The sequence below is a fragment of the Melozone crissalis genome, unplaced genomic scaffold (assembly GCF_028551555.1).
Source record: "Melozone crissalis strain CALT ecotype California unplaced genomic scaffold, PUWL_Pcris_2 ptg000108l_1, whole genome shotgun sequence".
NCBI lineage: Eukaryota > Metazoa > Chordata > Aves > Passeriformes > Passerellidae > Melozone > Melozone crissalis.
In genome coordinates this window covers 2,063,976-2,077,960 of record NW_026535885.1, presented here as the reverse complement: position 1 = coordinate 2,077,960, position 13,985 = coordinate 2,063,976, and positions in this window count along the sequence as shown.

The window sequence follows — 13,985 nt, the reverse complement described above, 5'->3', positions numbered from 1 at the left end:
CAATTTATTAAATGATTAAAATTGGAATATTTCATTTCCACGTGTGCAAGGAGCCAGCAGCTTCCAGCAGTGACAGCAGCTCCCCTTCCCACAGGAATATTCCTGAAATATTTAATTAGCTCCCAGCTCAGGAGTGATTAAAAATGTGGTTTTAATAAAACACTGGATTTAAGGCTGAATAAAGTTATTTCCAGTATATATATATATATATATATATATATTTATATAAAGTATTTCCATTGCTAACTTGAAAAGTTTGGGTTGCTGACAGATACTGAATTTAAATAGAAAAATAGAAAAATTTTCAAAAAATAGAAAATTTGCTGATTAAGAAAATTAAAAATTTTCTGCTTACAATTTTGATTTTTCTAAGGAAATATTTGAAACATTCTCAGTCCCTGCGCCACCAAGAAAATTCGAATTTAAAATCACAACAGAACCAATGAGGATAAATTGGAACCGGGTGTGTGGTGGCTTTGCAGGCAATGAAATTCAGATTTGCTGGTCAGAAAGTGAGAGAAGGAATGGAGAGGAGCCAAAAATGAGGAGGCTGGGCTGGGAAAGGGAGGGAAAGCAGAGAACAGCTGGGCAGGACAAACAGCTGGGCAGGACAAACATCTGGGGAGGACAAACAGCTGGGCAGGACAAACAGCTGGGGATGGACAAACAGCTGGGGAGGGACAAACAGCTGGGGATGGACAAACAGCTGGGGAGGGACAAACAGCTGGGGAGGGACAAACAGCTGGACAGGACAAACAGCTGGGGATGGACAAACAGCTGGGGAGGACAAACAGCTGGGAAGGGACAAACAGCTGGGGATGGACAAACAGCTGGGCAGGACAAACAGCTGGGAAGGGACAAACAGCTGGGGATGGACAAACAGCTGGGGATGGACAAACAGCTGGGGAGGACAAACAGCTGGGGAGGGACAAACAGCTGGGGAGGGACAAACAGCTGGGGAGGACAAACAGCTGGGCAGGACAAACAGCTGGGGAGGGACAAACAGCTGGGGAGGACAAACAGCTGGGCAGGACAAACAGCTGGGGATGGACAAACAGCTGGGCAGGACAAACAGCTGGGCAGGACAAACAGCTGGGGATGGACAAACAGCTGGGCAGGACAAACAGCTGGGGATGGACAAACAGCTGGGGAGGGACAAACAGCTGGGGAGGGACAAACAGCTGGACAGGACAAACAGCTGGGGATGGACAAACAGCTGGGGAGGACAAACAGCTGGGGAGGGACAAACAGCTGGGCAGGACAAACAGCTGGGCAGGACAAACAGCTGGGCATGGAGACATCCATCCATCCATGGGGCTGCCAGGATGGACCTGGAGGCAGCTCCTGGTGAATCAGGGAATTCTGATCAATCCTGGTGTGAGCTGATCAATCCAGGGGCCACCTGATCAATCCAGTTGTTATTTGATCAATCCAGGTGAGAATTGATCAGTCCAGGAGTCTGATCAATCCTGGTGTAATCTGATCAATCCAGGTGCCCCCTGATCAATCCAGGTCCCACCCGATCAATCCAGGTGTGATCTGATCAACCCAGGGGCCCCCTAATCAATTAAAGCGTTATCTGATCAATCCAGCTGTTATCTATCAATCCTGGTGTAACCTGACCAATCCAGGGGCCATCTGATCAATCCTGGTGTGACAAGATCAATCCAGTGTGATCTGGTCAATCCAGATATGATCTGATCAATCCAGGGGCCCCCTGATCAATCCTGGTGTGACCTGATCGATCCTGGTGGGAATTCTGATCAATCCAGGGGCCACCTGAACAATCCAGAGGCCCCCTGATCAATTCAACTGTTATCTGATCAATCCAGTTATCTGATCAATCCAGGTGGGATCTGATCAATCCAGGGGCCACCTGCCCCATCCAGGGGCCACCTTATCAATCCAGGTCCCACCTGATCAATCCTGGTCCCACCTGATCAATCCTGGTGTTATCTGATCAATCCCGGTGAGAACTGATCAATCCAGGTGAGAACTGATCAATCCAGCTGTGATCGGATCAATCCAGGTGTGATCTGATCAATCCAGCTGTGATCTGATCAATCCAGGTCCCACCTGCCCCATCCAGGTGCCACCTTATCAATCCAGCTGTTACCTGCCCCATCCAGCTGTTTTCTGATCAATCCCAGTGCCCCCTTCCCCATCCAGGTGCCCCCTGCCCCATCCTGGTCCCACTTGCCCCATCCAGGTGCCCCCTTCACTATCCAGGTGCCACCTGCCCCATCCAGGTGTCCCCTGCCCCATCCAGGTGCCCCCTTCACTATCCAGGTGCCACCTGCCCCATCCAGGTGCCCCTTATACAGGTGGGAAAGATTTTGGGATTTTTTAGCTGAACACACACTCAGATCCCTCCCCTCACTCCCAGCCTGATCCCAGGTAAATCTGAGAGGAATTTCTTCTCAAAACTGAGCTGGAAAGCTCTGGGAAGGGCAGGCATTGAGCAGCATTAATTAATTAAGGTGACAACTGATCAGGAGAGACATTAATTATTGCTGGAGATGGCTGGGAGTGAAACACCAAAAATCCAGAATAGCCAGTTTAGGATTCCTAAATGTGAGATTGCAGCAGAGCCAGGGGAAAGGAAACCCAGGGAATGAAAACATCAGGGGAAAGGAAACCCAGGGAATGAAAACGTGAGGAAATCCAGGGAATGAAAACGTGAGGAAACCCAGGGAATGACATTGTGAGGGGAAAGGAAACCCAGGGAAGGACAACGTGAGGGGAAAGGAAACCCAGGGAACGAAAACGTGAGGGGAAAGGAAACCCAGGGAATAAACACGTGAGGAAACCCAGGGAATGACATTGTGAGGGGAAAGGAAACGCAGGGAATGTCAACGTGAGGGGAAAGGAAATCCAGGGAATGAAAACGTGAGGAAATCCAGGGAATGAAAACGTGAGGGGAAAGGAAACCCAGGGAATGAAAACGTGAGGGGAAAGGAAACCCAGGGAATGAAAACGTGAGGAAATCCAGGGAATGAAAACGTGAGGGGAAAGGAAACCCAGGGAATGAAAACGTGAGGGGAAAGGAAACCCAGGGAACGAAAACATGAGGAAACCCAGGGAATGACAACGTGAGGAATTCCCAGTTCCACAAGAGGAGCAGCCCAGAACAGCTGCAGCCTGCAGGGATTGCAGGGAATGCAGGGAATGCAGGGATTGCAGGGAATGCAGGGAATGCAGAACAGGATCCCCTGCAAAGGGCACCGGGATCCCCTTTCCAGCGCCCGGGGCACAGGATGCACAGCACGGCTGCTGATTTGTCACTGAGAATTAAAGGGATCCTGGGGAGGGCCTCAGGCAATCCCAAATCAATTTGTTCCTCTAGGAGAGGATGAGCAATCGCAAATAATTTTGTTTCTCTAAAGGAGGATGGGCAATCCCAAATCATTTTGTTCCTCTGAGGGAGAATAAGCAATCCCAAATCATTCTGTTCCCTTCCACGCTGAATTCCTGAGCTGCTGGATTTTCCTTTTCCCTGGAATCTCTGCAATTTCACACATGAAATCAGCACCACAAACGGATCCCATCACATTTCCATCCCACCACATTTCCATCCCATCACATTTCCATCCCATCACATTTCCATCCTGCCTCGGGATTTTGGCTTTCCCTCCACTCTGCCCATGCCAGGTTTTACTTCCCCTTCCTGAAAATTCCCCTCTCTATCCCCACACTGCCAAAATATTTCACCTGCAACGTTTTCTGTGTGAAACCGCCAAAAGGAGCCTTAAAACCTAAACCACAAACCAGCCAGGAAGCAAAAAAAAAAAAAATATTTCTAAAATATCCTCTAAAGGAGGATGGGCAATCCCAAACCATTCTGTTCCTCTGAGGGACAATGAGCAATCTCAAATCATTTTGTTCCCCTAAGGGAGGATGGGAAATCCCAAATAATTTTGCTCCTCTGAGGATGAGCAATCCCAAATAATTTTGTTTCTCTAAAGGAGGACAAGCAATCCTAAATCATTCTGTTCCTCTGAGCATGAGCAATCCCAAATAATTTTGTTCCTCTGAGGGAGAATAAGCAACCCCAAATCATTCTGTTCCTCTGAGGGAGGATGGGCAGTCCCAAATCATTTTGTTCCTCTAAGGGAGGAAAAGCAATCCCAAATCATTTTGTTTCTCTGAGGATGAGCAATCCCAAATCATTTTGATCCTCTAAGGGCCTCAGGCAATCCCAAATCCTTCTGTTCCTCTAAGAGAGAATGAGAAATCCCAAATCCTTCTGTTCCTCTAAGAGAGAATGAGAAATCCCAAATCATTCTGTTCCTCTGAGGGACAATGAGCAATCCCAAATCATTTTGTTCCCCTAAGGGAGGATGGGAAATCCCAAATAATTTTGCTCCTCTGAGGATGGGCAATCCCAAATAATTTTGTTCCTCTAGGGAAGGATGGGCAATCCCAAATAATTTCATTCTTCTAAAGGATCCCAAGTCATTCTGTTCCTCTAAGGGAGGATGGGCAATCCCAAATCATTTGAATCCTCTAAGGGAAAATGAGCAATCCCAAATAATTTTGTTCCTCCAAGTGAGGATGGGCAATCCCAAAACATTTTGTTCCTCTAGAGGAGAATGAGCAATCCCAAATAATTTCATTCCTCTAAGGGCCTCGGGCAATCCCAAATCATTTTGTTCCCCTAAGGAAGGATGGGCAATCCCAAATCATTCTGTTCCTCTAAGGGACAATGAGCAATCCCAAATCATTCTGTTCCCCTAAAGGAGGATCATGTTGAATTCCTGAGCTGCTGGATTTTCCTTTTCCCTGAAATCTCTGCAACTTCACACATGAAATCAGCCAGAAACAAACAAAAATATTCTAAAATATCCTCTCAAAGCAAAAAAAACCTGGAATTGAACGGCTCAGGGTGAACTCCCGGCTGAAGGAAGCTTGCTCAGACTGCCACGTGCCTGCAGAGGGGTGAGGTCAAAAAATGTCACTGATCCACCCTGTCCACCCCTCCCAGTCCCTCCCAGTCCCTCCCAGTCCGGGCTGACTCACTCATTTCCTCTGCAGATACGGATCTGCCCCAGCAGGAACAAGAAAACCTCAGAGAAGCCTCAGTGACACTCAGGAAATGGTGACAATTGTCACCTCATGGAGGGGGACAGGGCTGAGGCAAAGCTGCCAAAGCTGGGCTGGATCCCTGAACGGGAAATCAGCTGGGAAATTCATCCTGGATGGGAAAATCATCCTGGGTGGGAAAATCAGCTGGGAAATTCATCCTGGATGGGAAAATCATCCTGGGTGGGAAAATCAGCTGGGAAATTCATCCTGGATGGGAAAATCATCCTGGATGGGAAAATCAGCTGGGAAATTCATCCTGGATGGGGAAATCATCCTGGGTGGGAAAATCAGCTGGGAAATTCATCCTGGATGGGAAAATCATCCTGGGTGGGAAAATCAGCTGGGAAATTCATCCTGGATGGGGAAATCAGCTGGGAAATTCAACGTGGATGGGAAATCAGCTGGGAAATTCACCTGGATGGGAAAATCATCCTGGGTGGGAAAATCAGCTGGGAAATTCATCCTGGATGGGAAAATCCGCTGGGAAATTCATCCTGGATGGGAAAATCAGCTGGGAAATTCACCTGGATGGGAAAATCATCCTGGATGGGAAAATCAGCTGGGAAATTCATCCTGGATGGGAAAATCACCCTGGGAAATTCATCCTGGATGGGAAAATCAGCTGGGAAATTCATCCTGGATGGGAAACCCACCTGGATGGGAAAATCAGCTGGGAAATTCAACCTGGATGGGAAATTCATCCTGGATGGGAAATCAGCTGGGAAATTCAACCTGGATGGGAAAATCACCCTGGGAAATTCAACCTGGATGGGAAAATCAGCTGGGAAATCAGCTGGGAAATTCAACCTGGATGGGAAAATCATCCTGGATGGGAAAATCAGCTGGGAAATTCAACCTGGATGGGAAATCAACCTGAGAAAATCAACCTGGGGAATTCATCCTGGGCATAGCTGGACACTGCCACAGTTCCTCCAGGAAATGCTTCATGCTCTTCCCTGCTAGTGCTGCTCTGACACTGGGATTATTCTTTAGAAAAACACAAAACACCTTCCCCACCCACATTTAATACAGTGTTTGAATGGCATTTGCATTCCATGCCCAAAAAGTTGAAAGTTGCTAAAAGTTGAAAGTTGCTAAAAGTGTTTGAAGTCCAAGTTGTTTAAAGTGTTTGAAGTCAAAAGCAAAAGGCTCTGCTAAAAAAAATTAAAACTTGAGCCACAATCCTGTTTAAACCATGGATTATATTCAAGTGAAATCAAAAATTACTTTCAGCAATGAGTGTGGATATGGATCTGCCCCAGCAGGAACAAGAAACCTTCAAGAAGCCTCGAGTGATACTCAGGAAATGGTGACAATTGTCACCTCATGGAGGGGACAGGGCTGAGGCAAAGCTCCCAAAGCTGGGCTGGATCCCTGAATGGGAAAACAGCTGGGAAATTCATCCTGGATGGGAAAATCAACCTGGGCATAGCTGGACACTGCCACAATTCCTCCAGGAAATGCTTCATGCTCTTCCCTGTCAGTGCTGCTCTGACATTGGAATTTTCTTTATAAAAACACCTTCCCCACCCATCATTTAAGTTTTTAAAGGACATTTTGAATGGTATTTGCATTCCATACCCAAAAAGTTGAAAGTTGCTAAAAGTGTTTGAAGTCCAAGTTGTTTAAAGTGTTTGAAGTCAAAAGCAAAAGACTTTGCTAAAAACGAAATCAAAACTTGAGCCGCAATCCTGTTTAAACCACGGATTACATTCAAGTGAAATCAAAATAACTTGCAGCAATTTGTTTGCAACATCAAGGAGTATTTTCCTAAAAATCAGAGGGCTGAGCTGTCTAAGCTGGGCTTTGAAAACAAGGCCCTGCCTGAACACCCTCCCGTGAAACCTCAAACCCAGCAGCAAAAGCCATCAACGAGCGGAGCAGGACTTGAAAGCAACTCCAGAAATCAGCAGCAAACGCAGAAAAAGTGCAGAGCTGAGTCACTCACACCCCGATTCGAGTTTCCATCGGGCTGACAGCCGAGCCTGGGGCTCGCTGATTGTGGGATCTCAGCACATCAGTCCTGATGTGCAGAATCCCTGAGATAACCCTTGGGGGGCTCGGAGGTCCTGGAATGTTACCAGAAGTGTCTGGTGGCTGGACTGTGATCCTGCACAGGAGATGACACCTGTGTGAGGATGGGAGGATCTCACTGGGATAAATGGTGAAGGGATGGGTTAATTATAGTGTGAAACACAGGTTTTAGAATCTCAGTACAGGGGGGGTTCTAGAGAAACAAGATGGAGGAATTGGGGCGTGTCCTGTCCTTCTTCTTCTTCTTCTTCTTGGCCTCCATCTTCTGTGGTGGTGGTGGCACCTTGGGATTGGCTCTTACTGAATGTGCACTTGTCAATGAGGGTGAAAGGCATTGGGGAGAAAAGGTAAATATCTTATAGGTAGTTTTGGGTATAAAGATAAGTGACCGCCCCGAGGGCTCTCAGTGTGTCCATGGCTGACGTGCTGTGCTCTGTCGGGCCGGGAGAAAATCTTGTAGATAAAAACTGATAAACACTGAAAACCGAGAAAAAACCTGAAGACTCTTCTTGTCCTTTGGAGCGCGGGCTGTGCCAAGGCCATCCCGAGCCTTTGCAGGCCATCAAACAGCCGAGAACGGGACACTGGTCGTCCATCTTCTGTGGTGGTGGTGGCACCTTGGGATTGGCTCTTACTGAATGTGCACTTGTCAATAAGGGTGAAAGGCATTGGGGAGAAAAGGTAAATATCTTATAGGTAGTTTTGGGTATAAAGATCAGTGACCGCCCCGAGGGCTCTCAGTGTGTCCTGTGAAGGGATAGGTTAATTATAGTGTGAAACACAAGTTTTAGAATTTCAGTACAGGGGGGGTTCTAGAGAAACAAGATGGAGGAATTGGGGCGTGTCCTGTCCTCCTTCTTCTTCTTCTTCTTGGCCTCCATCTTCTGTGGTGGTGGTGGCACTTTGGGATTGGCTCTTACTGAATGTGCACTTGTCAATAAGGGTGAAAGGCATTGGGGAGAAAAGGTAAATATCTTATAGGTAGTTTTGGGTATAAAGATCAGTGACCGCCCCGAGGGCTCTCAGTGTGCTCATGGCTGACGTGCTGTGCTCTGTCGGGCCGAGAGAAAATCTTGTAGATAAAAGCTGATAAACACTGAAAACCGAGAAAAAACCTGAAGACTCTTCTCGTCCTTTGGAGCGCGGGCTGTGCCAAGGCCATCCCGAGCCTTTGCAGGCCATCAAACAGCCGAGAATGAGAACGGGACAGCTGATAAACGTCCCTGCCCTCCACAAAGCCCCAATTGTTCCCATCCTCGGGGCACCGCTCGCTTTTCAGCACGGAGATGAAGTTTTGGAAGGGAAACAAGGGGGAACAAAAAGCTCCAAGTAACAGCAGAGCCAAGCTGGGAGCTCTGAGGGCTGGGAAAGGAAATTTCACACCCAGAACCAGCACAGAGAGGGGAGATGATACCACAGACACTCTAAGGGGATCTGGGATTTCTCATTTAAAAGAGGGCATGGGCTTCATTTCCAATGTTCTCAGAGGAACCAGAGGCACCCACAGCACATCCTGACACCCTTTTCCTTCCTTTCCTGCCCCTGAGCCTCAGAAGGGAGGGAATTCCTGAGAGGGAATTCCAGGATGAGAGGGAATTTTCAGGATGAATTTTCAGGATGAGAGGGAATTCCAGGATGAGAAGGAATTCCAGGATGAAAGGGACACCTCCACATCCTGGACCCCCTTTTCCTTTCCTGCCCCCTCCACCCTGAGAAACGTCACCCCTCAGTCCTGAACATTTTTCCAGCCCTAAACACAAAAATAAACAAAAATAAACAAAAATAAACCCTTCACCCTTCACAGCCACCTCAAGGTTTCCATTTCCACCCCAAAAACACTGACAGAAGTTTGGATGTGAGAAAGAATTCCAGTGAGGTGATGAGGGGTGGAATTAATTCCCAAGTCCATTGGAGTCACCTGGAACTGTTCTAATCCAAATTATGTTTGTCGGTTGTGTATTTAGGGAGGAAAACCCCATTTTTAAGGGTTGCTGATTCCTGTATGGATCAGGAACAAGTTTGATAAATCTGGGAAATTTTTTGGAGTGGGGAAAAGGGAAACCTCGAGGTGTGAAGGGTTTTTTGGGGTGCCATTTCTGAGGCTGGAAAATAAACACAAAAACAAAAATAAACTCTTCACCCTTCACAGCCACCTCGAGGTTTCCCTTTTCCCCACCCCAAAAAATCCTCAGATTTATCAAACCTGTTCCCCATCCATCAGCAACACCCCTGTGCCCCTAAAAACGGGGTTTTCCCCCTAAATGCACAACCCACAAACATAATTTGGATTAGAACAGTTCCAGGTGACTCCAGTGGAGTTGGGAATTAATCCACCCCTCATCACCTCACTGGGAATTCTTTCTCACATCCAAACTTCTGTCAGTGTTCTTGGGGTGGGAAATGGAAACCTCGAGGTGGCTGTGAAGGGTGAAGGGTTTATTTTTGTTTATTTTTGTTTATTTTTGTTTATTTTTGTTTATTTTTGTGTTTAGGGCTGGAAAAATGTTCAGGACTGAGGGGTGACATTTCTCAGGGTGGAGGGGGCAGGAAAGGAAAAGGGAGACCAGGATGGGGTGGCTTCTCTCTCATCCCAAAATTCCCTCTCACCCTGAAATTCCCTCTAACCCTGGAAAATTCCCTCTCACCCTGAGAATTCATCCTGAAAATTCCCTCTCATCCTGAAAATTCATCCTGAAAATTCCCTCTCATCACAAAATTCCCTCTCATCCTGGAATTCCTTCTCATCCTGAAAATTCCCCCTCACCCCGGAATTCCCTCTCATTCTGAAATTCCCTCTCAACCTGAAAATTCCCTCTCATCCTGAAAATTCATCCTGAAATTACCTCTCACCCTGGAATTCCTTCTCATTCTAGAATTCCCTCTCACCCCAAAATTCCCTCTAACCCCGGAATTCCCTCTCATCCTGAAAATTCCCTCTAACCCTGGAAAATTCCCTCTCATCCTGAAATTCCCTCTCACCCCGAAATTCCCTCTCATCCTGAAAATTCATCCTGAAAATTCCCTCTCATTCTGAAATTCCCTCTAACCCTGGAAAATTCCCTCTCACCCAGAAATTCCCTCTCACCCTGAAAATTCATCCTGGAATTCCCTCTCACCCTGGAATTCCCTCTAACCCTGAAATTCCCTCTCATCCTGGAAATTCCCTCTCACCCCAAAGTTCCCTGCTGGCCCTGCAATTGCAGAGGGGACAAAGTGCAGCCAGGAGCACCCTGAGCTCTGCCCTGCACTGAGGAAGAGGAGGATGGATCTCTGATCTCTGCAGGGAATTCACCTCTCTGAACTTCATCACTTTGGGGGTTTTTTTAGGTTTTTTTTTTGTTTTATTTTTAATTAAAAATCACAACCAGACCCACATTCCTCACTCCTACCTTCCCTCCAGCTGAGTTGATGAAATCCAAGTTGAGTCACAAGGAGACAGAGTTTTCTGGCTGCTGCTACTGGTGGGTTTCTCTTTATTTATTTATTTTTTTTAATTTAATTTTTTTTTTTCCTTCTCCTTCAAATCCTAACTGCAGCTCTGAGTCAGCCCCTGCCTGCTTCATTCGGGGAGTTTCGAGGCCAGTTTCCATTTCTACAGGAGCTTTGCAAAGCCAAATTTCTGCCTTCCTCCTCCTCCTCATCTTCCTCCTCCTCCTCACCCCGAAACCAGCAGAGAGCACACACAGAGTGCCCCGGGAGAAAATGCAGAAAATGGTGACGAATCAGAGCCAGGAACCACTTCCAGCACTTCCCAAAGCCCCCAAACCCCCAAATCCCAGCCCCTCCTCACCCCCAAATCCCACAGGGCACCCCCTTTTTACCCAGCAAAACCAGCACATCCTGGACACCTTTTCCTTTCCTGCCCCCTCTGCAGCCTCAGAAATGGCAGCCCCGGCTTTTTCCAGCCTTAAACACACATTAAAAAATCCCTTAATGCTTTATGGATCAGCTCGAGGTTTCCCTTTCTCACCCCTAAAAAATCCCCCAGGTTTGATCAAATTTGTTCCTCATGCACACAGGAGTCAGTAATAGCACTCTCCTCAAAATACTGATCAAAATGTCCCCCAACATCAGGTAAAAATAAAATAAAAATCAGATAAAATGCCCCCCAAACCAGGCACAAATTCCCCCCAAAATCAGGCATGAATTATCCCCAAAGCCAAGTGGAACCCCCTCAAAGCTAGGCAGAAATTCCCCCAAAACCAGGCATAAATTACCCCCCAAACCAGGTAAAAATTGCCCCCAAAACCAGGTGCAGCCCCTTCAAAAACCAGGTGCAAATTCCCCCAAAAGTCAGGTACAACCCCGTCAAAAATCAGGTACAAATTCCCCCCAAAACCAGATGCAACCCCCTCTAAAACCAGGTGCAAAGTCCCCCCAAAACCAGGTGCAAACCCCTCTAAAATCACGTATAAATTCCCCCCAAAACCAGGTGTAACCCCCTCTAAAACCAGGTACAAACTCCCCCCAAAACCAGGCACAAATTCCCCCCAACGTCAGGTACAACCCCCTCAAAAACCAGGTACAAAGTCCCCCCAAAACCAGGTGGACCCCCCTCAAAACTAGGCACAAATTCCCCCCAAAACCAGGTACAAACCCCAAATCCAACCCTCCTGCAGCCTCCCTGTTTCAATCCCCCCAGGAAATGCCCCCTTTCCTGATCATCCCCCCAAAACCGGCTGCAAGAGGGGGACTTGGGGACCCCCACAACGCTGGGGGTGGGCACTGAGCCCCCCAAACCCCACAGGTGAGGGGGGACCCCCTAAAACAACCCTGCAGGGAAATGGGACCCCCAAAACTGCAGGTCAGGGACAAGGTCCCCAACCTCTGAACCCCCAAAGCTCAGGAGGGACCCCACAGGTCTGAGCTGCCCCCAAAGCTCAGGAGGGACCCCAAGGTCTGAGCTGCCCCCAAATCCCCTCCTGGCACACAGGGAACCCTCAAAGCCCCCCAGACAAACCCCACAGGCCGGGAATTTCCTCCATAACAGGAAGGAGTCCCCGAGTCCCAGGCAGAGCCTCGTGAGGCCCCAAATCCCCCTCCAAATCCCCCGTGAGGGAGCCTCCTGCACCCTCAAGCTTTGTGGAGCCCCAAATCCCCCTCCAAAGGAGCCCTGGAGCCCTCAGGGAGCCTCAAGCCCACCCCAAACCAACGCCTCAGCCTCCCGCAGCCCTAAAACCCTCCCCAGAGCACAAAACCCCTCCAAAGCACCCGCAAGGCCTTGAGGAGACTCTCCAGGCCAGCGAGGCCCCCTCAGAGCGGGGAATCCCCTCCAAACACACCCGGGATTCCCCTCCCCGCTCCCCGGGGCCTCCGGCCTGCCCCGATCCCCCCGAAGCGCCTGGGCTGCCGCCTCACCGTGGGCATTGAGCGGGCCGGGGGCCGGGCGGGGTCGGGCAGGGTCGCGGGCGGGCGGCGGGGCCCGTGACGGGGCTGGGGCTGCGCTGGGCCCGGTCCGGCCGGAGACACCGAGAGCCCGCGCGCCGCCACACGGCTCCTCGCGCACAGGCCGCGCCCCCCCCTCCCGCCCGCCGCGCCGTGGTACGGCCCGCCCCTCACACCCACGGCCGCCACAGTGGTACGGTCCGCCCCCGCACGCCCCGGGGCAGCGCGCTGGGCGCGTCCATTCCAGGCGTGGAAAGAGGGGTGGGGAAGTGAGAATGGAGGGCTGCGTGAGGAACTCGCAGCGCTTTGCAGTGTCTGGAGGGGCCTCCAGGGAAATCCTTCGTCACGAGCTGCAGTGATAAGACAGGCAACAATAGAGATTAGGTATTGGGAGGAAGTTCCTCTCTGTGAGCGTGGCGAGGCACTGGCACAGGGCGTGGAATGCCCCGAGCCTGGAATTGTTCGCAGCCAGGTTAGATAATACCTTGAGCAACCAGTTCTAGCAGGAGGTGCCCCCTCTCCACGCATCCTTCCATCCCGCTGCTTTTATAGCAACCCCTCCTTATAACCCATGGTACAGGCCTCTCCCCCCCCTTGGGATTTGGTATAGCCCGGAGGCCCCGACAGTCCCCCAGTCACCCTTGGTACATCCCGGACCCCCCCGCAGCCCCCGCGCACTTGGACCGGCCGTCTGGCCGCACGTGCACACGGAGCCTTCCACGCCAGCACCCCCCCCTCCCCCCCCCGCCAGTGCAGTGGTACAGCCCGCTCCTCCCCACTGCCGTCAGTGGTTAGGTCCGCCCGGGGGGTTCCCACGGCTTCCGCTTCCCTGAGCCCGTGGCGGGACCGGGATCTGGGAACCGGGACCGGAACTGGGAACTGGGATCTGGAGACCGAGGGAACACGCTGAGCCCTCACAGCAGCACTACCCCTGTATCTCAGGGCAGCGCTGTGCCCCGGGCAGGCCAAATCTCGGTCCCCATGGCCCGGTGCCGGTCCCGGTTCCCCCTCAGCCACTTTCCGCCCCTCAGCGCCGCCGCCTGGCGGGAATGCGGAGCGCGCATGCGCGGCACGGCCGGGGCGCAGTGCGGGCAGAGCCGCCGGTTCGAACCCTGCGGTCGGCGGTTTGCGTGGGACCGCGGGTTCGAATCCCGCCCGCCCTCCCCATGCAATCATCGGTTCTCTCACAACTTTAATTTTATGGATAAAGATAATAATAAGTATAAAGATAGTAACTGTCCTTAGTACAGTCTTAGGCTCCTCAAAGGTTCGTGAAAGATCGAAGAAAATGCCTTGTGAGGAGCGGCTGGGGGAGCTAGGTTTAGTCTTAAGAGGAGGCTTAAGGGGAACCTCATTGCTCTCCACAAGCACCTGCCAAAACCACGTACAAAACCAGGCACAAAATGCCAGGAGCTTGTGGTGAGGTGAGGCCGGTCTTCCACTATGTGAAGAGTGAGAGGAAACGGCCTCAAGCGGAAACA